The sequence below is a fragment of the Taudactylus pleione genome, unplaced genomic scaffold (assembly GCF_031769625.1).
Source record: "Taudactylus pleione unplaced genomic scaffold, aTauple2 ptg000994l, whole genome shotgun sequence".
NCBI lineage: Eukaryota > Metazoa > Chordata > Amphibia > Anura > Myobatrachidae > Taudactylus > Taudactylus pleione.
In genome coordinates this window covers 236,635-263,094 of record NW_028285395.1, presented here as the reverse complement: position 1 = coordinate 263,094, position 26,460 = coordinate 236,635, and the positions used below count along the sequence as shown (strand labels likewise).

The window sequence follows — 26,460 nt, the reverse complement described above, 5'->3', positions numbered from 1 at the left end:
CATTACTGTTATAGTAGAAGTCATGTCATTGGCCAAATGTGAATGTTATGATTTTTTGTCGTTTGTGATGGATCAACATGATGGTGTAGTAGTTCACAAATATAGGTTATGTCTAAAGTAAAATAAATGTTCTATAAGCAAAGGCTCACTTGAAAGGGGACATGCTAACAAGCCTGTGATATTGATGAGAACACAACCAACAATGTATAAAGAATTGATTTAAAACAAGACAAGTGGTGTTAGAAAACCCTTCTTTATTTGTGCCGGAAAGACAAGGTGGCCGAGTGGTTAAGGCGATGGACTGCTAATCCATTGTGCTCTGCACGCATGGGTTCAAATCCCATCCTCGTCAGTTTGGAGTTGTTTGCTTGGAAATGGAATTTTTGCAAATAATGCTTCATAAGTGAAGCTAACACTCAAATGTCAAAAATAAACTAATTCAATTAAGAAATCTACTTCAAAGAACAATGCTTTTCATTAAAGACATACATAGCACACATTTAGCGAAAATCTACCATTAATGTTATAGTAGAAGTCATGTCATTGGCCAAATCTGTAAGTTATGATTTTTTGTCGTTTGTGATGGATCAACAAGATGGTGTAGTAGTTCACAAATATAGTTTATGTCTAAAGTAAAATAAATGTTCTTTAAGCAAAGGCTCACTTGAAAGTGGACATGCTAACAAGCCTGTGATATTGATGAGAACACAACCAATAATGTATAAAGAATTGATTTAAAACAAGACAAGTGGTGTCAGAAAATCCTTCTTTATTTGTGCCAGAAAGATGAGGTGGCCGAGTGGTTAAGGCGATTGACTTCACTTCACTTCACTTCACTTTACTTATGAAGCATTATATGTAAAAATTCCTTTTCCAAGCAAACAATTCCAAACCGACGAGGATTGGATTTGAACCCATGCGTGCAGAGCACAATCCATTGTGCTCTGCATTCATGGGTTCCAATCCCATCCTCGTCGGTTTGGAATTGTTTGCTTGGAAATCGAATTTTTGCAAATAATGCTTCATAAGTGAAGCTGACACTGAAATGTCAAAAATAAACTAATTCAATTAAGAAATCTACTTCAATGAACAATGTTTTTCATTAAAGACATACATAGAACACACTTAGTGAAAATCTACCATTACTGTTATAGTAGAAGTCGTAGAAGTCATGTCATTTAGTGAAAATCTAAGCCAAATGTGTGTGTTATGATTTTTTGTCATTTGTGATGGATCAACATGATGGTGTAGTAGTTCACAAATATAGGTTACGTTTAAAGTAAAATAAATGTAATTTAAGCAAAGGCTCACTTGAAAGAGGACTTGCTAACAAGCCTGTGATATTGCTGAGAACACAACCAACAATGTATAAAGAAATGATTTAAAATATGACAAGTGGTGTCAAACAACTCATCGTTATCTGTGCCAGAAAGATGAGGTGGCCGAGTGGTTAAGGCGATGGACTGCTAATCCATTGTGTTCTGCACGCATGGGTTCAAATCTTGTTGGTTTGGAATTTTTTCCTTGGAAATGGAATTTTGCAAATAATGTTTCTTAAGTGAAGCTGACACTCAAATGTCAAAAATAAACTAATTCAATTAAGAAATCTACGTCAATGAACAATGCTTTTCATTAAAGACATACATAGAACACATTTAAGGAAAATCTTCCATTACTGTTATAGTAGAAGTCATGTCATTGGCCAAATGTGTATGTTATGATTTTTTGTCATTTGTGATGGATCAAAATGATGGTGTAGTAGTTCACAAATATAGGTTATGTCTAAAGTAAAATAAATGTTCTTTAAGCAAAGGCTCACTTGAAAGTGGACATGCTAACAAGCCTGTGATATTGATGAGAACACAACCAATAATGTATAAAGAATTGATTTAAAACAAGACAAGTGGTGTCAGAAAATCCTTCTTTATTTGTGCCAGAAAGATGAGGTGGCCGAGTGGTTAAGGCGATTGACTTCACTTCACTTCACTTCACTTTACTTATGAAGCATTATATGTAAAAATTCCTTTTCCAAGCAAACAATTCCAAACCGACGAGGATTGGATTTGAACCCATGCGTGCAGAGCACAATCCATTGTGTTTTGCATTCATGGGTTCCAATCCCATCCTCGTCGGTTTGGAATTGTTTGCTTGGAAATGGAATTTTTGCAAATAATGCTTCATAAGTGAAGCTGACACTGAAATGTAAAAAATTAACTAATTCAATAAAGAAATCTACTTCAATGAACAATGCTTTTCATTAAAGACATACATAGAACACACTTAGTGAAAATCTACCATTACTGTTATAGTAGAAGTCGTAGAAGTCATGTCATTTAGTGAAAGTCTAAGCCAAATGTGTGTTATGATTTTTTGTCGTTTGTGATGGATCAACATGATGGTGTAGTAGTTCACAAATATAGGTTACGTTTAATGTAAAATAAATGTAATTTAAGCAAAGGCTCACTTGAAAGAGGACTTGCTAACAAGCCTGTGATATTGCTGAGAACACAACCAACAATGTATAAAGAAATTATTTAAAATATGACAAGTGGTGTCAGACAACTCATCTTTATTTGTGCCAGAAAGACGAGGTGGCCGAGTGGTTAAGGCGATGGACTGCTAATCCATTGTGTTCTGCACGCATGGGTTCAAATCTTGTTGGTTTGGAATTTTTTCCTTGGAAATGGAATTTTGCAAATAATGCTTCTTAAGTGAAGCTGACACTCAAATGTCAAAAATAAACTAATTCAATTAAGAAATCTACGTCAATGAACAATGCTTTTCATTAAAGACATACATAGAACACATTTAGTGAAAATCTACCATTACTGTTATAGTAGAAGTCATGTCATTGGCCAAATGTGTATGTTATGATTTTTTGTCATTTGTGATGGATCAACAAGATGGTGTAGTAGTTCACAAATGTAGTTTATGTCTAAAGTAAAATAAATGTTCTTTAAGCAAAGGCTCACTTGAAAGAGGACTTGCTAACAAGCCTGTGATATTGATGAGAACACAACCAATAATGTACAAAGAATTGATTTAAAACAAGACAAGTGGTGTCAGAAAATCCTTCTTTATTTGTGCCAGAAAGATGAGGTGGCCGAGTGGTTAAGGCGATTGACTTCACTTCACTTCGCTTTACTTATGAAGAATTATTTGTAAAAATTCCTTTTCCAAGCAAACAATTCCAAACCGACGAGGATGGGATTGGAACCCATGCATGCAGAGCACAATCCATTGTGCTCTGCATTCATGGGTTCCAATCCCATCCTCGTCGGTTTGGAATTGTTTGCTTGGAAATTGAATTTTTGCAAATAATGCTTCATAAGTGAAGCTGACACTGAAATGTCAAAAATAAACTAATTCAATTAAGAAATCTACTTCAATGAACAATGCTTTTCATTAAAGACATACATAGAACACTCTTAGTGAAAATCTACCATTACTGTTATAGTAGAAGTCGTAGAAGTCATGTCATTTAGTGAAAATCAAAGCCAAATGTGTGTGTTATGATTTTTTGTTGTTTGTGATGGATCAACATGATCGTGTAGTAGTTCACAAATATAGGTTACATTTAAAGTAAAATAAATGTTCTTTAAGCAAATGCTCACTTGAAAGTGGACTTGCTAACAAGCCTGTGATATTGCTGAGAACACAACCAACAATGTATCAAGAAATGATTTAAAATATGACAAGTGGTGTGAGACAACTCATCTTTATATGTGCCAGAAAGACGAGGTGGCCGAGTGGTTAAGGCGATGGACTGCTAATCCATTGTGTTCTGCACACATGGGTTCAAATCTTGTCAGTTTGGAATTTTTTCTTTGGAAAAGGAATTTAGCAAATAATGCTTCTTAAGTGAAGCTGACACTCAAATGTCAAAAATAAACTAATTCAATTAAGAAATCTACGTCAATGAACAATGCTTTTCTTTAAAGACATACATAGAACACATTTAAGGAAAATCTTCCATTACTGTTATAGTAGAAGTCATGTCATTGGCCAAATGTGTATGTTATGATTTTTTGTCATTTGTGATGGATCAACATGATGGTGTAGTAGTTCACAAATATAGGTTATGTCTAAAGTAAAATAAATGTTCTTTAAGCAAAGGCTCACTTGAAAGGGGACATGCTAACAAGCCTGTGATATTGATGAGAACACAACCAATAATGTATAAAGAATTGATTTAAAACAAGACAAGTGGTGTTAGAAAACACTTTGTTATTTCTGCCAGAAAGACGAGGTGGCCGAGTGGTTAAGGCGATGGACTGCTAATCCATTGTGCTCTGCACGCATGGGTTCAAATCCCATCCTCGTCGGTTTGGAGTTGTTTGCTTGGAAATGGAATTTTTGCAAATAATGCTTCATAAGTGAAGCTGACACTCAAATGTAAAAAAAAAACTAATTCAATTAAGAAATCTACTTCAATGAACAATGCTTTTCATTAAAGACATACATAGAACACATTTAGTGAAAATCTACCATTACTGTTATAGTAGTAGTCATGTCATTGGCCAGATGTGTTTGTTATGATTTTTTGTCGTTTGTGATGGATCAACATGATGGTGTAGTAGTTCACAAATATAGGTTAAGTTTAAAGTAAAAGAAATGTTCTTTAAGCAAAAGCTCACTTGAAAGTGGACTTGCTAACAAGCCTGTGATATTATTGAGAACACAACCAACAATGTATAAAGAAATGATTTAAAATATGACAAGTGGTGTCAAACAACTCATCGTTATTTATGCCAGAAAGACGAGGTGGCCGAGTGGTTAAGGCGATGGACTGCTAATCCATTGTGTTCTGCACGCATGGGTTCAAATCTTGTTGGTTTGGAATTTTTTCCTTGGAAATGGAATTTTGCAAATAATGCTTCTTAAGTGAAGCTAACACTTAAATGTCAAAAATAAACTAATTCAATTAAGAAATCTACTTCAATGAACAATGCTTTTCATTAAAGACATACATAGCACACATTTAGTGAAAATCTACCATTACTGTTATAGTAGAAGTCATGTCATTGGCCAAATGTGTATGTTATGATATTTTGTCGTTTGTGATGGATCAACAAGATGGTGTAGTAGTTCACAAATATAGTTTATGTCTAAAGTAAAATAAATGTTCTTTAAGCAAAGGCTCACTTGAAAGTGGACATGCTAACAAGCCTGTGATATTGATGAGAACACAACCAATAATGTATAAAGAATTGATTTAAAACAAGACAAGTGGTGTCAGAAAATCCTTCTTTATTTGTGCCAGCAAGATGAGGTGGCCGAGTGGTTAAGGCGATTGACTTCACTTCACTTCACTTTACTTATGAAGCATTATTTGTAAAAATTCCTTTTCCAAGCCAACAATTCCAAACCGACGAGGATTGTATTTGAACCCATGCGTGCAGAGCACAATCCATTGTGCTCTGCATTCATGGGTTCCAATCCCATCCTCGTCGGTTTGGAATTGTTTGCTTGGAAATGGAATTTTTGCAAATAACGCTTCATAAGTGAAGCTGACACTGAAATGTCAAAAATAAACTAATTCAATTAAGAAATCTACTTCAATGAACAATGCTTTTCATTAAAGACATATATAGAACACACTTAGTGAAAATTTACCATTACTGTTATAGTAGAAGTCGTAGAAGTCATGTCATTTAGTGAAAATCTAAGCCAAATGTGTGTGTTATGATTTTTTGTCGTTTGTGATGGATCAACATGATGGTGTAGTAGTTCACAAATATAGGTTACGTTTAAAGTAAAGTAAATGTTCTTTAAGCAAAGGCTCACTTGAAAGAGGACTTGCTAACAAGCCTGTGATATTGCTGAGAACACAACCAACAATGTATAAAGAAATGATTTAAAATATGACAAGTGGTGTCAGACAACTCATCTTTATTTGTGCAAGAAAGACGAGGTGGCCGAGTGGTTAAGGCGATGGACTGCTAATCCATTGTGTTCTGCACGCATGGGTTCAAATCTTGTCGGTTTGGAATTTTTTCCTTGAAAATGGAATTTTGCAAATAATGCTTCATAAGTGAAGCTGACACTCAAATGTCAAAAATAAACTAATTCAATTAAGAAATCTACGTCAATGAACAATGCTTTTCATTAAAGACATACATAGAACACATTTAAGGAAAATCTACCATTACTGTTATAGTAGAAGTCATGTCATTGGCCAAATGTGTATGTTATGATTTTTTGTCGTTTGTGATGGATCAACATGATGGTGTAGTAGTTCACAAATATAGGTTATGTCTAAAGTAAAATAAATGTTCTTTAAGCAAAGGCTCACTTGAAAGGGGACATGCTAACAAGCCTGAGATATTGATGAGAACACAACCAATAATGTATAAAGAATTGATTTAAAGCAAGACAAGTGGTGTTAGAAAACCCTTCTTTGTTTGTGCCAGAAAGACGTGGTGGCCGAGTGGTTAAGGCGATGGACTGCTAATCCATTGTGCTCTGCACGCATGGGTTCAAATCCCATCCTTGTCGGTTTGGAGTCATTTGCTTGGAAATGGAATTTTTGCAAATAATGCTTCATAAGTGAAGCTAACACTCAAATGTAAAAAATAAACTAATTCAATTAAGAAATCTACTTCAAAGAACAATGCTTTTCATTAAAGACATACATAGCACACATTTAGTGAAATCTACCATTACTGTTATAGTAGAAGTGATGTCATTGGCCAGATCTGTAAATTATGATTTTTTGTCATTTGTGATGGATCAACATGATGGTGTAGTAGTTCACAAATATAGGTTACGTTTAAAGTAAAATAAATGTTCTTTAAGCAAAAGCTCACTTGAAAGTGGACTTGCTAACAAGCCTGTGATATTGCTGAGAACACAACCAACAATGTATAAAGAATTGATTTAAAATATGACAACTGGTGTTAGAAAACCCTTCTTTATTTGTGCCAGAAAGATGAGGTGGCAGAGTGGTTAAGGCGATGGACTTCACTTCACTTCACTTTACTTATGAAGCATTATTTGCAAAAATTCCATTTCCAAGCAAGCAATTCCAAACCGACGAGGATGGGATTGGAACTCATGCATGCAGATCACAATCCATTGTGCTCTGCATGCATGGGTTCCAATCCCATCCTCGTCGGTTTGGAATTGTTTGCTTGGAAATGGAATTTTTGCAAATAATGCTTCATAAGTGAAGCTAACACTTAAATGTCAAAAATAAACTAATTCAATTAAGAAATCTACTTCAATGAACAATGCTTTTCATTAAAGACATACATAGCACACATATAGTGAAAATCTACCATTACTGTTATAGTAGAAGTCATGTCATTGGCCAAATGTGTATGTTATGATTTTTTGTCGTTTGTGATGGATCAACAAGATGGTGTAGTAGTTCACAAATATAGGTTATGTCTAAAGTAAAATAAATGTTCTTTAAGCAAAGGCTCACTTGAAAGGGGACATGCTAACAAGCCTGTGATATTGATGAGAACACAACCAATAATGTATAAAGAATTGATTTAAAGCAAGACAAGTGGTGTTAGAAAACCCTTCTTTATTTGTTCCAGAAAGACGAGGTGGCCGAGTGGTTAAGGCGATGGACTGCTAATCCTTTGTGCTCTGCACGCATGGGTTCAAATCCCATCCTTGTTGGTTTGGAGTTGTTTGCTTGGAAATGGAATTTTTGCAAATAATGCTTCATAAGTGAAGCTAACACTCAAATGTCAAAAATAAACTAATTCAATTAAGAAATCTACTTCAAAGAACAATGCTTTTCATTAAAGACATACATAGCACACATTTAGTGAAATCTACCATTACTGTTATAGTAGAAGTGATGTCATTGGCCAGATCTGTAAGTTATGATTTTTTGTCATTTGTGATGGATCAACATGATGGTGTAGTAGTTCACAAATATAGGTTACGTTTAAAGTAAAATAAATGTTCTTTAAGCAAAAGCTCACTTGAAAGTGGACTTGCTAACAAGCCTGTGATATTGCTGAGAACACAACCAACAATGTATAAAGAATTGATTTAAAATATGACAACTGGTGTTAGAAAACCCTTCTTTATTTGTGCCAGAAAGATGAGGTGGCCGAGTGGTTAAGGCGATGGACTTCACTTCTCTTCACTTTACTTATGAAGCATTATTTGCAAAAATTCCATTTCCAAGCAAACAATTCCAAACCGACGAGGATGGGATTGGAACCCATGCATGCAGAGCACAATCCATTGTGCTCTGCATTCATGGGTTCCAATCCCATCCTCGTCGGTTTGGAATTGTTTGCTTGGAAATGGAATTTTTGCAAATAATGCTTCATAAGTGAAGCTAACACTCAAATGTCAAAAATAAACTAATTCAATTAAGAAATCTACTTCAATGAACAAAGCTTTTCATTAAAGACATACATAGAACACATTTAGTGAAAATCTACCATTACTGTTATAGTAGTAGTCATGTCATTGGCCAGATGTGTATGTTATGATTTTTTGTCATTTGTGATGGATCAACATGATGGTGTAGTAGTTCACAAATATAGGTTACGTTTAAAGTAAAATAAATGTTCTTTAAGCAAAAGCTCTCTTGAAAGTGGACTTGCTAACAAGCCTGTGATATTGCTGAGAACACAACCAACAATGTATAAAGTAATGATTTAAAATATGACAAGTGGTGTCAGAAAACCCTTCTTCATTTGTGCCAGAAAGACGAGGTGGCAGAGTGGTTAAGGCGATGGACTGCTAATCCATTGTGTTCTGCACGCATGGGTTCAAATCCCATCCTCGTCGGTTTGGAGTTGTTTGCTTGGAAATTGAATTTTTGCAAATAATGCTTCATAAGTGAAGCTAACACTTAAATGTCAAAAATAAACTAATTCAATTAAGAAATCTACTTCAATGAACAAAGCTTTTCATTAAAGACATACATAGAACACATTTAGTGAAAATCTACCATTACTTTTATAGTAGAAGTCGTAGAAGTCATGTCATTTAGTGAAAATCTAAGCCAAATGTGTGTGCTTTGATTTTTTGTCGTTTGTGATGGATCAACATGATCGTGTAGTAGTTCACAAATATAGGTTACATTTAAAGTAAAATAAATGGTTCTTTAAGCAAAGGCTCACTTGAAAGTGGACTTGCTAACAAGCCTGTGATATTGCTGAGAACACAACCAACAATGTATAAAGAAATGATTTAAAATATGACAAGTGGTGTCAGACAACTCATCTTTATTTGTGCCAGAAAGACGAGGTGGCCGAGTGGTTAAGGCGATGGACTGCTAATCCATTGTGTTCTGCACGCATGGGTTCAAATCTTGTCGGTTTGGAATTTTTTCCTTGAAAATGGAATTTTGCAAATAATGCTTCATAAGTGAAGCTGACACTCAAATGTCAAAAATAAACTAATCCAATTAAGAAATCTACGTCAATGAACAATGCTTTTCATTAAAGACATACATAGAACATATTTAAGGAAAATCTACCATTACTGTTATAGTAGAAGTCATGTCATTGGCCAAATGTGTATGTTATGATTTTTTGTCGTTTGTGATGGATTAACATGATGGTGTAGTATTTCACAAATATAGGTTATGTCTAAAGAAAAATAAATGTTCTTTAAGTAAAGGCTCACTTGAAAGGGGACATGCTAACAAGCCTGTGATATTGATGAGAACACAACCAATAATGTATAAAGAATTGACTTAAAACAAGACAAGTGGTGTTAGAAAACCCTTCTTTATTTGTGCCAGAAAGACGAGGTGGCCGAGTTGTTAAGGCGATGGACTGCTAATCCATTGTGCTCTGCACGCATGGGTTCAAATCCCATCCTCGTTGGTTTGGAGTTGTTTGCTTGGAAATGGAATTTTTGCAAATAATGCTTCATAAGTGAAGCTAACACTCAAATGTCAAAAATGAGCTAATTCAATTAAGAAATCTACTTCAATGAACAATGCTTTTCATTAAAGACATACATAGAACACATTTAGTGAAAATCTACCATTACTGTTATAGTAGAAGTCATGTCATTGGCCAAATGTCTATGTTATGATTTTTTGTCGTTTGTGATGGATCAACAAGATGGTGTAGTAGTTCACAAATATAGTTTATGTCTAAAGTAAAATAAATGTTCTTTAAGCAAAGGCTCACTTGAAAGTGGACATGCTAACAAGCCTGTGATATTGATGAGAACACAACCAATAATGTATAAAGAATTGATTTAAAACAAGACAAGTGGTGTCAGAAAATCCTTCTTTATTTGTGCCAGAAAGATGAGGTGGCCGAGTGGTTAAGGCTATTGACTTCACTTCACTTCACTTTACTTATGAAGCATTATTTGTAAAAATTCCTTTTCCAAGCAAACAATTCCAAACCGACGAGGATTGGATTTGAACCCATGCGTGCAGAGCACAATCTATTGTGCTCTGCATTCATGGGTTCCAATCCCATCCTCGTCAGTTTGGAATTGTTTGCTTGGAAATGGAATTTTTGCAAATAATGCTTCATAAGTGAAGCTGATACTCAAATGTCAAAAATAAACTAATTCAATTAAGAAATCTACTTCAATGAACAATGCTTTTCAATAAAGACATACATAGAACACATTTAGTGAAAATCTACCATTACTGTTATAGTAGAAGTCGTAGAAGTCATGTCATTTAGTGAAAATCAAAGCCAAATGTGTGTGTTATGATTTTTTGTCGTTTGTGATGGATCAACATGATCGTGTAGTAGTTCACAAATATAGGTTACATTTAAAGTAAAATAAATGTTCTTTAAGCAAAGGCTCACTTGAAAGTGGACTTGCTAACAAGCCTGTGATATTGCTGAGAACACAACCAACAATGTATAAAGAAATGATATAAAATATGACAAGTGGTGACAGACAACTCATCTTTATTTATGCCAGAAAGATGAGGTGGCCGAGTGGTAAAGGCGATGGACTGCTAATCCATTGAGTTCTGCACGCATGGGTTCAAATCTTGTCAGTTTGGAATTTTTTCCTTGGAAATGGAATTTTCCAAATAATGCTTCATAAGTGAAGCTGACACCCAAATGTCAAAAATAAACTAATTCAATTAAGAAATCTTTGTCAATGAACAATACTTTTCATTAAAGACATACATAGAACACATTTAAGGAAAATCTACCATTACTGCTATAGTAGAAGTCATGTCATTGGCCAAATGTGTATGTTATGATTTTTTGTCGTTTGTGATGGATCAACAAGATGGTGTAGTAGTTCACAAATGTAGGTTATATCTAAAGTAAAATAAATGTTCTTTAAGCAAAGGCTCACTTGAAAGTGGACTTGCTAACAAGCCTGTGATATTGCTGAGAACACAACCAACAATGTATAAAGTAATGATTTAAAATATGACAAGTGGTGTCGGAAAACCCTTCTTCATTTGTGCCAGAAAGACGAGGTGGCCGAGTGGTTAAGGCGATGGACTGCTAATCCGTTGTGCTCTGCACGCATGGGTTCAAATCCCATCCTCGTCGGTTTGGAGTTGTTTGCTTGGAAATGGAATTTTTGCAAATAATGCTTCATAAGTGAAGCTGACACTCAAATGTCAAAAATAAACTAATTCAATTAAGAAATCTACTTCAATGAACAATACTTTTCATTAAAGACATACATAGAACACATTTAAGGAAAATCTACCATTACTGTTATAGTAGAAGTCATGTCATTGGCCAAATGTGTATGTTATGATTTTTTGTCGTTTGTGATGGATCAACAAGATGGTGTAGTAGTTCACAAATATAGTTTATGTCTAAAGTAAAATAAATGTTCTTTAAGCAAAGGCTCACTTGAAAGTGGACATGCTAACAAGCCTGTGATATTGATGAGAACACAACCAATAATGTATAAAGAATTGATTTAAAACAAGACAAGTGGTGTCAGAAAATCCTTCTTTATTTGTGCCAGAAAGATGAGGTGGCCGAGTGGTTAAGGCGATTGACTTCACTTCACTTCACTTTACTTATGAAGCATTATTTGTAAAAATTCCTTTTCCAAGCAAACAAATCCAAACCGACGAGGATTGGATTTGAACCCATGCATGCAGAGCACAATCCATTGTGCTCTGCATTCATGGGTTCCAATCCCATCCTCGTCGGTTTGGAATTGTTTGCTTGGAAATGGAATTTTTGCAAATAATGCTTCATAAGTGAAGCTGACACTGAAATGTCAAAAATAAACTAATTCAATTAAGAAATCTACTTCAATGAACAATGCTTTTCATTAAAGACATACATAGAACACATTTAGTGAAAATCTACCATTACTGTTATAGTAGAAGTCGTAGAAGTCATGTCATTTAGTGAAAATCAAAGCCAAATGTGTGTGTTATGATTTTTTGTTGTTTGTGATGGATCAACATGATCGTGTAGTAGTTCACAAATATAGGTTACGTTTTAAAGTAAAATAAATGTTCTTTAAGCAAATGCTCACTTGAAAGTGGACTTGCTAACAAGCCTGTGATATTGCTGAGAACACAACCAACAATGTATCAAGAAATGATTTAAAATATGACAAGTGGTGTGAGACAACTCATCTTTATATGTGCCAGAAAGACGAGGTGGCCGAGTGGTTAAGGCGATGGACTGCTAATCCATTGTGTTCTGCACACATGGGTTCAAATCTTGTCAGTTTGGAATTTTTTTCTTTGGAAAAGGAATTTAGCAAATAATGCTTCTTAAGTGAAGCTGACACTCAAATGTCAAAAATAAACTAATTCAATTAAGAAATCTACGTCAATGAACAATGCTTTTCTTTAAAGACATACATAGAACACATTTAAGGAAAATCTTCCATTACTGTTATAGTAGAAGTCATGTCATTGGCCAAATGTGTATGTTATGATTTTTTGTCATTTGTGATGGATCAACATGATGGTGTAGGTAGTTCACAAATATAGGTGTCTAAAGTAAAATAAATGTTCTTTAAGCAAAGGCTCACTTGAAAGGGGACATGCTAACAAGCCTGTGATATTGATGAGAACACAACAAATAATGTATAAAGAATTGATTTAAAACAAGACAAGTGGTGTTAGAAAACACTTTGTTATTTCTGCCAGAAAGACGAGGTGGCCGAGTGGTTAAGGCGATGGACTGCTAATCCATTGTGCTCTGCACGCATGGGTTCAAATCCCATCCTCGTCGGTTTGGAGTTGTTTGCTTGGAAATGGAATTTTTGCAAATAATGCTTCATAAGTGAAGCTGACACTCAAATGTAAAAAAAAAACTAATTCAATTAAGAAATCTACTTCAATGAACAATGCTTTTCATTAAAGACATACATAGAACACATTTAGTGAAAATCTACCATTACTGTTATAGTAGTAGTCATGTCATTGGCCAGATGTGTTTGTTATGATTTTTTGTCGTTTGTGATGGATCAACATGATGGTGTAGTAGTTCACAAATATAGGTTAAGTTTAAAGTAAAAGAAATGTTCTTTAAGCAAAAGCTCACTTGAAAGTGGACTTGCTAACAAGCCTGTGATATTATTGAGAACACAACCAACAATGTATAAAGAAATGATTTAAAATATGACAAGTGGTGTCAAACAACTCATCGTTATTTATGCCAGAAAGACGAGGTGGCCGAGTGGTTAAGGCGATGGACTGCTAATCCATTGTGTTCTGCACGCATGGGTTCAAATCTTGTTGGTTTGGAATTTTTTCCTTGGAAATGGAATTTTGCAAATAATGCTTCTTAAGTGAAGCTAACACTTAAATGTCAAAAATAAACTAATTCAATTAAGAAATCTACTTCAATGAACAATGCTTTTCATTAAAGACATACATAGCACACATTTAGTGAAAATCTACCATTACTGTTATAGTAGAAGTCATGTCATTGGCCAAATGTGTATGTTATGATATTTTGTCGTTTGTGATGGATCAACAAGATGGTGTAGTAGTTCACAAATATAGTTTATGTCTAAAGTAAAATAAATGTTCTTTAAGCAAAGGCTCACTTGAAAGTGGACATGCTAACAAGCCTGTGATATTGATGAGAACACAACCAATAATGTATAAAGAATTGATTTAAAACAAGACAAGTGGTGTCAGAAAATCCTTCTTTATTTGTGCCAGCAAGATGAGGTGGCCGAGTGGTTAAGGCGATTGACTTCACTTCACTTCACTTTACTTATGAAGCATTATTTGTAAAAATTCCTTTTCCAAGCCAACAATTCCAAACCGACGAGGATTGTATTTGAACCCATGCGTGCAGAGCACAATCCATTGTGCTCTGCATTCATGGGTTCCAATCCCATCCTCGTCGGTTTGGAATTGTTTGCTTGGAAATGGAATTTTTGCAAATAACGCTTCATAAGTGAAGCTGACACTGAAATGTCAAAAATAAACTAATTCAATTAAGAAATCTACTTCAATGAACAATGCTTTTCATTAAAGACATATATAGAACACACTTAGTGAAAATTTACCATTACTGTTATAGTAGAAGTCGTAGAAGTCATGTCATTTAGTGAAAATCTAAGCCAAATGTGTGTGTTATGATTTTTTGTCGTTTGTGATGGATCAACATGATGGTGTAGTAGTTCACAAATATAGGTTACGTTTAAAGTAAAGTAAATGTTCTTTAAGCAAAGGCTCACTTGAAAGAGGACTTGCTAACAAGCCTGTGATATTGCTGAGAACACAACCAACAATGTATAAAGAAATGATTTAAAATATGACAAGTGGTGTCAGACAACTCATCTTTATTTGTGCAAGAAAGACGAGGTGGCCGAGTGGTTAAGGCGATGGACTGCTAATCCATTGTGTTCTGCACGCATGGGTTCAAATCTTGTCGGTTTGGAATTTTTTCCTTGAAAATGGAATTTTGCAAATAATGCTTCATAAGTGAAGCTGACACTCAAATGTCAAAAATAAACTAATTCAATTAAGAAATCTACGTCAATGAACAATGCTTTTCATTAAAGACATACATAGAACACATTTAAGGAAAATCTACCATTACTGTTATAGTAGAAGTCATGTCATTGGCCAAATGTGTATGTTATGATTTTTTGTCGTTTGTGATGGATCAACATGATGGTGTAGTAGTTCACAAATATAGGTTATGTCTAAAGTAAAATAAATGTTCTTTAAGCAAAGGCTCACTTGAAAGGGGACATGCTAACAAGCCTGAGATATTGATGAGAACACAACCAATAATGTATAAAGAATTGATTTAAAGCAAGACAAGTGGTGTTAGAAAACCCTTCTTTGTTTGTGCCAGAAAGACGTGGTGGCCGAGTGGTTAAGGCGATGGACTGCTAATCCATTGTGCTCTGCACGCATGGGTTCAAATCTCATCCTTGTCGGTTTGGAGTTGTTTGCTTGGAAATGGAATTTTTGCAAATAATGCTTCATAAGTGAAGCTAACACTCAAATGTAAAAAATAAACTAATTCAATTAAGAAATCTACTTCAAAGAACAATGCTTTTCATTAAAGACATACATAGCACACATTTAGTGAAATCTACCATTACTGTTATAGTAGAAGTGATGTCATTGGCCAGATCTGTAAATTATGATTTTTTGTCATTTGTGATGGATCAACATGATGGTGTAGTAGTTCACAAATATAGGTTACGTTTAAAGTAAAATAAATGTTCTTTAAGCAAAAGCTCACTTGAAAGTGGACTTGCTAACAAGCCTGTGATATTGCTGAGAACACAACCAACAATGTATAAAGAATTGATTTAAAATATGACAACTGGTGTTAGAAAACCCTTCTTTATTTGTGCCAGAAAGATGAGGTGGCAGAGTGGTTAAGGCGATGGACTTCACTTCACTTCACTTTACTTATGAAGCATTATTTGCAAAAATTCCATTTCCAAGCAAGCAATTCCAAACCGACGAGGATGGGATTGGAACTCATGCATGCAGATCACAATCCATTGTGCTCTGCATGCATGGGTTCCAATCCCATCCTCGTCGGTTTGGAATTGTTTGCTTGGAAATGGAATTTTTGCAAATAATGCTTCATAAGTGAAGCTAACACTTAAATGTCAAAAATAAACTAATTCAATTAAGAAATCTACTTCAATGAACAATGCTTTTCATTAAAGACATACATAGCACACATATAGTGAAAATCTACCATTACTGTTATAGTAGAAGTCATGTCATTGGCCAAATGTGTATGTTATGATTTTTTGTCGTTTGTGATGGATCAACAAGATGGTGTAGTAGTTCACAAATATAGGTTATGTCTAAAGTAAAATAAATGTTCTTTAAGCAAAGGCTCACTTGAAAGGGGACATGCTAACAAGCCTGTTATATTGATGAGAACACAACCAATAATGTATAAAGAATTGATTTAAAGCAAGACAAGTGGTGTTAGAAAACCCTTCTTTATGTGTTCCAGAAAGACGAGGTGGCCGAGTGGTTAAGGCGATGGACTGCTAATCCTTTGTGCTCTGCACGCATGGGTTCAAATCCCATCCTTGTTGGTTTGGAGTTGTTTGCTTGGAAATGGAATTTTTGCAAATAATGCTTCATAAGTGAAGCTAACACTCAAATGTCAAAAATAAACTAATTCAATTAAGAAATCTACTTCAAAGAACAATGCTTTTCATTAAAGACATACATAGCACACATTTAGTGAAATCTACCATTACTGTTATAGTAGAAGTGATGTCATTGGCCAGATCTGTAAGTTATGATTTTTTGTCATTTGTGATGGATCAACATGATGGTGTAGTAGTTCACAAATATAGGTTACGTTTAAAGTAAAATAAATGTTCTTTAAGCAAAAGCTCACTTGAAAGTGGACTTGCTAACAAGCCTGTGATATTGCTGAGAACACAACCAACAATGTATAAAGAATTGATTTAAAATATGACAACTGGTGTTAGAAAACCCTTCTTTATTTGTGCCAGAAAGATGAGGTGGCCGAGTGGTTAAGGCGATGGACTTCACTTCTCTTCACTTTACTTATGAAGCATTATTTGCAAAAATTCCATTTCCAAGCAAACAATTCCAAACCGACGAGGATGGGATTGGAACCCATGCATGCAGAGCACAATCCATTGTGCTCTGCATTCATGGGTTCCAATCCCATCTTCGTCGGTTTGGAATTGTTTGCTTGGAAATGGAATTTTTGCAAATAATGTTTCATAAGTGAAGCTGACACTCAAATGTAAAAAAAAAACTAATTCAATTAAGAAATCTACTTCAATGAACAATGCTTTTCATTAAAGACATTCATAGCACACATTTAGGGAAAAACTACCATTACTGTTATAGTAGAAGTCATGTCATTGGCAAGATGTGTATGTTATGATTTTTTGTCATTTGTGATGGATCAACATGATGGTGTAGTAGTTCACAAATATAGGTTAAGTTTAAAGTAAAATAAATGTTCTTTAAGCAAAAGCTCACTTGAAAGTGGTCTTGCTAACAAGCCTGTGATATTGCTGAGAACACAACCAACAATGTATAAAGAAATTATTAAAAATATGACAAGTGGTGTCAGAAAACCCTTCTTCATTTGTGCCAGAAAGACAAGGTGGCCGAGTGGTTAAGGCGATGGACTGCTAATCCATTGTGCTCTGCATGCATCGGTTCAAATCCCATCCTCGTCGGTTTGGAGTTGTTTGCTTGGAAATGGAATTTTTGCAAATAATGCTTCATAAGTGAAGCTAACACTTAAATGTCAAAAATAAACTAATTCAATTAAGAAATCTACTTCAATGAACAATGCTTTTCATTAAAGACATACATAGCACACATTTAGTGAAAATCTACCATTACTGTTATAGTAGAAGTCATGTCATTGGCCAAATGTGTATGTTATGATTTTTTGTCGTTTGTGATGGATCAACAAGATGGTGTAGTAGTTCACAAATATAGTTTATGTCTAAAGTAAAATAAATGTTCTTTAAGCAAAGGCTCACTTGAAAGTGGACATGCTAACAAGCCTGTGATATTGATGAGAACACAACCAATAATGTATAAAGAATTGATTTAAAACAAGACAAGTGGTGTCAGAAAATCCTTCTTTATTTGTGCCAGAAAGATGAGGTGGCCGAGTGGTTAAGGCGATTGACTTCACTTTACTTACGAAGCATTATTTGTAAAAATTCCTTTTCCAAGCAAACAATTCCAAACCGACGAGGATTGGATTTGAACCCATGCGTGCAGAGCACAATCCATTGTGCTCTGCATTCATGGGTTCCAATCCCATCCTCGTCGGTTTGGAATTGTTTGCTTGGAAATGGAATTTTTGCAAATAATGCTTCATAAGTGAAGCTAACACTCAAATGTCAAAAATAAACTAATTCAATTAAGAAATCTACTTCAATGAACAAAGCTTTTCATTAAAGACATACATAGAACACATTTAGTGAAAATCTACCATTACTGTTATAGTAGTAGTCATGTCATTGGCCAGATGTGTATGTTATGATTTTTTGTCATTTGTGATGGATCAACATGATGGTGTAGTAGTTCACAAATATAGGTTACGTTTAAAGTAAAATAAATGTTCTTTAAGCAAAAGCTCTCTTGAAAGTGGACTTGCTAACAAGCCTGTGATATTGCTGAGAACACAACCAACAATGTATAAAGTAATGATTTAAAATATGACAAGTGGTGTCAGAAAACCCTTCTTCATTTGTGCCAGAAAGACGAGGTGGCAAAGTGGTTAAGGCGATGGACTGCTAATCCATTGTGTTCTGCACGCATGGGTTCAAATCCCATCCTCGTCGGTTTGGAGTTGTTTGCTTGGAAATTGAATTTTTGCAAATAATGCTTCATAAGTGAAGCTAACACTTAAATGTCAAAAATAAACTAATTCAATTAAGAAATCTACTTCAATGAACAAAGCTTTTCATTAAAGACATACATAGAACACATTTAGTGAAAATCTACCATTACTTTCATAGTAGAAGTCGTAGAAGTCATGTCATTTAGTGAAAATCTAAGCCAAATGTGAGTGCTTTGATTTTTTGTCGTTTGTGATGGATCAACATGATCGTGTAGTAGTTCACAAATATAGGTTACATTTAAAGTAAAATAAATGGTTCTTTAAGCAAAGGCTCACTTGAAAGTGGACTTGCTAACAAGCCTGTGATATTGCTGAGAACACAACCAACAATGTATAAAGAAATGATTTAAAATATGACAAGTGGTGTCAGACAACTCATCTTTATTTGTGCCTGAAAGATGAGGTGGCCGAGTGGTTAAGGCGATGGACTGCTAATCCATTGTGTTCTGCACGCATGGGTTCAAATCTTGTCGGTTTGGAATTTTTTCCTTGAAAATGGAATTTTGCAAATAATGCTTCATAAGTGAAGCTGACACTCAAAGGTCAAAAATAAACTAATCCAATTAAGAAATCTACGTCAATGAACAATGCTTTTCATTAAAGACATACATAGAACATATTTAAGGAAAATCTACCATTACTGTTATAGTAGAAGTCATGTCATTGGCCAAATGTGTATGTTATGATTTTTTGTCGTTTGTGATGGATTAACATGATGGTGTAGTATTTCACAAATATAGGTTATGTCTAAAGAAAAATAAATGTTCTTTAAGTAAAGGCTCACTTGAAAGGGGACATGCTAACAAGCCTGTGATATTGATGAGAACACAACCAATAATGTATAAAGAATTGACTTAAAACAAGACAAGTGGTGTTAGAAAACCCTTCTTTATTTGTGCCAGAAAGACGAGGTGGCCGAGTTGTTAAGGCGATGGACTGCTAATCCATTGTGCTCTGCACGCATGGGTTCAAATCCCATCCTCGTTGGTTTGGAGTTGTTTGCTTGGAAATGGAATTTTTGCAAATAATGCTTCATAAGTGAAGCTAACACTCAAATGTCAAAAATGAGCTAATTCAATTAAGAAATCTACTTCAATGAACAATGCTTTTCATTAAAGACATACATAGAACACATTTAGTGAAAATCTACCATTACTGTTATAGTAGAAGTCATGTCATTGGCCAAATGTCTATGTTATGATTTTTTGTCGTTTGTGATGGATCAACAAGATGGTGTAGTAGTTCACAAATATAGTTTATGTCTAAAGTAAAATAAATGTTCTTTAAGCAAAGGCTCACTTGAAAGTGGACATGCTAACAAGCCTGTGATATTGATGAGAACACAACCAATAATGTATAAAGAATTGATTTAAAACAAGACAAGTGGTGTCAGAAAATCCTTCTTTATTTGTGCCAGAAAGATGAGGTGGCCGAGTGGTTAAGGCTATTGACTTCACTTCACTTCACTTTACTTATGAAGCATTATTTGTAAAAATTCCTTTTCCAAGCAAACAATTCCAAACCGACGAGGATTGGATTTGAACCCATGCGTGCAGAGCACAATCTATTGTGCTCTGCATTCATGGGTTCCAATCCCATCCTCGTCAGTTTGGAATTGTTTGCTTGGAAATGGAATTTTTGCAAATAATGCTTCATAAGTGAAGCTGATACTCAAATGTCAAAAATAAACTAATTCAATTAAGAAATCTACTTCAATGAACAATGCTTTTCAATAAAGACATACATAGAACACATTTAGTGAAAATCTACCATTACTGTTATAGTAGAAGTCGTAGAAGTCATGTCATTTAGTGAAAATCAAAGCCAAATGTGTGTGTTATGATTTTTTGTCGTTTGTGATGGATCAACATGATCGTGTAGTAGTTCACAAATATAGGTTACATTTAAAGTAAAATAAATGTTCTTTAAGCAAAGGCTCACTTGAAAGTGGACTTGCTAACAAGCCTGTGATATTGCTGAGAACACAACCAACAATGTATAAAGAAATGATATAAAATATGACAAGTGGTGACAGACAACTCATCTTTATTTATGCCAGAAAGATGAGGTGGCCGAGTGGTAAAGGCGATGGACTGCTAATCCATTGAGTTCTGCACACATGGGTTCAAATCTTGTCAGTTTGGAATTTTTTCCTTGGAAATGGAATTTTCCAAATAATGCTTCATAAGTGAAGCTGACACTCAAATGTCAAAAATAAACTAATTCAATTAAGAAATCTTTGTCAATGAACAATACTTTTCATTAAAGACATACATAGAACACATTTAAGGAAAATCTACCATTACTGCTATAGTAGAAGTCATGTCATTGGCCAAATGTGTATGTTATGATTTTTTGTCGTTTGTGATGGATCAACAAGATGGTGTAGTAGTTCACAAATGTAGGTTATATCTAAAGTAAAATAAATGTTCTTTAAGCAAAGGCTCACTTGAAAGTGGACTTGCTAACAAGCCTGTGATATTGCTGAGAACACAACCAACAATGTATAAAGTAATGATTTAAAATATGACAAGTGGTGTCGGAAAACCCTTCTTCATTTGTGCCAGAAAGACCAGGTGGCCAAGTGGTTAAGGCGATGGACTGCTAATCCATTGTGCTCTGCACACATGGGTTCAAATCCCGTCCTCGTCGGTTTGGAGTTGTTTGCTTGGAAATGGTATTTTTGCATTTAATTCTTCATAAGTGAAGCTAGCACTCAAATGTCAAAATAAACTAATTCAATTAAGAAATCTACTTCAATGAACAATGCTTTTCATTAAAGACATACATAGAACACATTTAGTGAAAATCTACCATTACTGTTCTAGTAGTAGTCATGTCATTGGCAAGATGTGTAGGTTATGATTTTTTGTCATTTGTGATGGATCAACATGATGGTGTAGTAGTTCACAAATATAGGTTAAGTTTAAAGTAAAATAAATGTTCTTTAAGCAAAAGCTCACTTGAAAGTGGACTTGCTAACAAGCCTGTGATATTGCTGAGAACACAACCAACAATGTATAAAGTAATGATTTAAAATATGACAAGTGGTGTCAGAAAACCCTTCTTTATTTGTGCCAGAAAGACGAGGTGGCCGAGTTGTTAAGGCGATGGACTGCTAATCCATTGTGTTCTGCACGCATGGGTTCAAATCTTGTTGGTTTGGAATTTTTTCCTTGGAAATGGAATTTTGCAAATAATGCTTCTTAAGTGAAGCTGACTCTCAAATGTCAAAAATAAACTAATTCAATTAAGAAATCTACGTCAATGAACAATGCTCTTCATTAAAGACATACATAGAACACATTTAAGGAAAATCTACCATTACTGTTATAGGAGAAGTCATGTCATTGGCCAAATGTGTATGTTATGATTTTTTGTCATTTGTGATGGATCAACATGATGGTGTAGTAGTTCACAAATATAGGTTATGTCTAAAGTAAAATAAATGTTCTTTAAGCAAAGGCTCACTTGAAAGTGGACATGCTAACAAGCCTGTGATATTGATGAGAACACAACCAATAATGTATAAAGAATTGATTTAAAACAAGACAAGTGGTGTTAGAAAACCCTTCTTTATTTGTGCCAGAAAGACGAGGTGGCCAAGTGGTTAAGGAGATGGAGTGCTAATCCATTGTGCTTTGCACGCATGGGTTCAAATCCCATCCTCGTCGGTTTGGAGTTCTTTGCTTGGAAATGGAATTTTTGCAAATAATGCTTCATGAGTGAAGCTAACTCTCAAATGTCAAAAATAAGCTAATTCAATTAAGAAATCTACTTCAAAGAACAATGCTTTTCATTAAAGACATACATAGAACACATTTAGTGAAAATCTACCATAACTGTTATAGTAGAACTCAAGTCATTGGCCAAATGTGTATGTTATGATTTTTTGTCGTTTGTGATGGATCAACAAGATGGTGTAGTAGTTCACAAATATAGTTTATGTCTAAAGTAAAATAAATGTTCTTTAAGCAAAGGCTCACTTGAAAGTGGACATGCTAACAAGCCTGTGATATTGATGAGAACACAACCAATAATGTATAAAGAATTGATTTAAAACAAGACAAGTGGTGTCAGAAAATCCTTCTTTATTTGTGCCAGAAAGATGAGGTGGCCGAGTGGTTAAGGCGATTGACTTCACTTCACTTCACTTTACTTATGAAGCACTATTTGTAAAAATTCCTTTTCCAAGCAAACAATTCCAAACTGACGAGGATTGGATTTGAACCCATGCGTGCAGAGCACAATCCATTGTGCTCTGCATTCATGGGTTCCAATCCCATCCTCGTCGGTTTGGAATTGTTTGCTTTGAAATGGAATTTTTGCAAATAATGCTTCATAAGTGAAGCTGACACTCAAATGTCAAAAATAAACTAATTCAATTAAGAAATCTACTTCAATGAACAATGCTTTTCATTAAAGACATACACAGAACACATTTAGTGAAAATCTACCATTACTTTTATAGTAGAAGTCGTAGAAGTCATGTCATTTAGTGAAAATCTAAGCCAAATGTGTGTGTTATGATTTTTTGTCGTTTGTGATGGATCAACATGATGGTGTAGTAGTTCACAAATATAGGTTACGTTTAAAGTAAAATAAATGTAATTTAAGCAAAGGCTCACTTGAAAGGGGACTTGCTAACAAGCCTGTGATATTGCTGAGAACACAACCAACAATGTATAAAGAAATGATTTAAAATATGACAAGTGGTGTCAGACAACTCATCTTTATTTGTGCCAGAAAGACGAGGTGGCCGAGTGGTTAAGGCGATGGACTGCTAATCCATTGTGTTCTGCACGCATGGATTCAAATCTTGTCGGTTTGGAATTTTTTCATTGGAAATGGAATTTTGCAAATAATGCTTCATAAGTGAAGCTGACACTCAAATGTCAAAAATAAACTAATTCAATTAAGAAATCTACATCAATGAACAATGCTTTTCATTAAAGACATACATAGAACACATTTAAGGAAAATCTACCATTACTGTTATAGTAGAAGTCATGTCATTGGCCAAATGTGTATGTTATGATTTTTTGTCGTTTGTGATGGATCAACATGATGGTGTAGTAGTTCACAAATATAGGTTATGTCTAAAGTAAAATAAATGTTCTTTAAGCAAAAGCTCACTTGAAAGTGGACTTGCTAACAAGCCTGTGATATTGCTGAGAACACAACCAACAATGTATAAAGAAATGATTTAAAATATGACAAGTGGTGTCAGACAACTCATCTTTATTTGTGCCAGAAAGACGAGGTGGCCGAGTGGTTAAGGCGATGGACTGCTAATCCATTGTGTTCTGCACGCATGGGTTCAAATCTTGTCGGTTTGGAATTTTTTCCTTGCAAATGGAATTTTGCAAATAATGCTTCATAAGTGAAGCTAACACTCAAATGTCAAAAATAAACTAATTCAATTAAGAAATCTACTTCAATGAACAATGCTTTTCATTAGAGACATACATAGAACACATTTAGTGAAAATCTACCATTACTGTTATAGTAGAAGTCATGTCATTGGCCAAATGTGTATGTTATGATTTTTTGTCGTTTGTGATGGATCAACAAGATGGTGTAGTAGTTCACAAATATAGGTTATATCTAAAGTAAAATAAATGTTCTTTAAGCAAAGGCTCACTTGAAAGGGGACATGCTAACAAGCCTGTGATATTGATGAGAACACAACCAATAATGTATAAAGAATTGATTTAAAACAAGACAAGTGGTGTTAGAAAACCCTTCTTTATTTGTGCCAGAAAGACCAGGTGGCCATGTGGTTAAGGCGATGGACTGCTAATCCATTGTGCTCTGCACACATTGGTTCAAATCCCATCCTCGTCGGTTTGGAGTTGTTTGCTTGGAAATGGAATTTTTGCAAATAATGCTTCATAAGTGAAGCTAACACTCAAATGTCAAAAATAAACTAATTCAATTAAGAAATCTACTTCAATGAGCAATGCTTTTCAGTAAAGACATACATAGAACACATTTAGTGAAAATCTACCATTACTGTTATAGTAGTAGTCATGTCATTGGCAAGATGTGTATGTTATGATTTTTTGTCATTTGTGATGGATCAACATGATGGTGTAGTAGTTCACAAATATAGGTTACGTTTAAAGTAAAATAAATGTTCTTTAAGCAAAAGCTCACTTGAAAGTGGACTTGCTAACAAGCCTGAGATATTGCTGAGAACACAACCAACAATGTATAAAGTAATGATTTAAAATATGACAAGTGGTGTCAGAAAACCCTTCTTAATTTGTGCCAGAAAGACGAGGTGGCCGAGTTGTTATGGCGATGGACTGCTAATCCATTGTGCTCTGCGCGCATGGGTTCAAATCCCATCCTTGTCGGTTTGGAGTTGTTTGCTTGGAAATGGAATTTTTGCAAATAATGCTTCATAAGTGAAGCTAACACTCAAATGTCAAAAATAAACTAATTCAATTAAGAAATCTACTTCAATGAACAATGCTTTTCATTAAAGACATACATAGAACACATTTAGTGAAAATCTACCATTACTGTTATAGTAGAAGTCATGTCATTGGCCAAATGTGTATGTTATGATTTTTTGTCGTTTGTGATGGATCAACAAGATGGTGTAGTAGTTCACAAATATAGGTTATATCTAAAGTAAAATAAATGTTCTTTAAGCAAAGGCTCTCTTGAAAGGGGACATGCTAACAAGCCTGTGATATTGATGAGAACACAACCAATAATATATAAAGAATTGATTTAAAACAAGACAAGTGGTGTTAGAAAACCCTTCTTTATTTGTGCCAGAAAGACGAGGTGGCCGAGTGTTTAAGGCGATGGACTGCTAATCCATTGTGTTCTGCACGCATGGGTTCAAATCTTGTTGGTTTGGAATTTTTTCCTTGGAAATGGAATTTTGCAAATAATGCTTCTTAAGTGAAGCTGACTCTCAAATGTCAAAAATAAACTAATTCAATTAAGAAATCTACGTCAATGAACAATGCTCTTCATTAAAGACATACATAGAACACATTTAAGGAAAATCTACCATTACTGTTATAGGAGAAGTCATGTCATTGGCCAAATGTGTATGTTATGATTTTTTGTCATTTGTGATGGATCAACATGATGGTGTAGTAGTTCACAAATATAGGTTATGTCTAAAGTAAAATAAATGTTCTTTAAGCAAAGGCTCACTTGAAAGTGGACATGCTAACAAGCCTGTGATATTGATGAGAACACAACCAATAATGTATAAAGAATTGATTTAAAACAAGACAAGTGGTGTTAGAAAACCCTTCTTTATTTGTGCCAGAAAGACGAGGTGGCCAAGTGGTTAAGGAGATGGAGTGCTAATCCATTGTGCTTTGCACGCATGGGTTCAAATCCCATCCTCGTCGGTTTGGAGTTCTTTGCTTGGAAATGGAATTTTTGCAAATAATGCTTCATGAGTGAAGCTAACTCTCAAATGTCAAAAATAAGCTAATTCAATTAAGAAATCTACTTCAAAGAACAATGCTTTTCATTAAAGACATACATAGAACACATTTAGTGAAAATCTACCATAACTGTTATAGTAGAACTCAAGTCATTGGCCAAATGTGTATGTTATGATTTTTTGTCGTTTGTGATGGATCAACAAGATGGTGTAGTAGTTCACAAATATAGTTTATGTCTAAAGTAAAATAAATGTTCTTTAAGCAAAGGC

General features: G+C 34.6%; 6 non-coding genes across 6 annotated transcripts; all 6 read left to right on the top strand.

Annotated features, from left to right (window-relative positions):
• Positions 1-270: 270 nt before the first annotated feature.
• Positions 271-352, top strand: TRNAS-GCU (transfer RNA serine (anticodon GCU)). The gene has a single exon. It is a non-coding gene; the product is annotated as a tRNA-Ser (tRNA).
• A 3,891-nt stretch (positions 353-4,243) lies between these two features.
• Positions 4,244-4,325, top strand: TRNAS-GCU (transfer RNA serine (anticodon GCU)). The gene has a single exon. It is a non-coding gene; the product is annotated as a tRNA-Ser (tRNA).
• A 2,091-nt stretch (positions 4,326-6,416) lies between these two features.
• Positions 6,417-6,498, top strand: TRNAS-GCU (transfer RNA serine (anticodon GCU)). Its single transcript has one exon. It is a non-coding gene; the product is annotated as a tRNA-Ser (tRNA).
• Positions 6,499-8,684: 2,186 nt separating this feature from the next.
• On the top strand, positions 8,685-8,766 carry TRNAS-GCU (transfer RNA serine (anticodon GCU)). The gene has a single exon. It is a non-coding gene; the product is annotated as a tRNA-Ser (tRNA).
• A 2,629-nt stretch (positions 8,767-11,395) lies between these two features.
• On the top strand, positions 11,396-11,477 carry TRNAS-GCU (transfer RNA serine (anticodon GCU)). Its single transcript has one exon. It is a non-coding gene; the product is annotated as a tRNA-Ser (tRNA).
• Positions 11,478-13,060: 1,583 nt separating this feature from the next.
• On the top strand, positions 13,061-13,142 carry TRNAS-GCU (transfer RNA serine (anticodon GCU)). Its single transcript has one exon. It is a non-coding gene; the product is annotated as a tRNA-Ser (tRNA).
• The last annotated feature ends 13,318 nt before the right edge of the window (positions 13,143-26,460 follow it).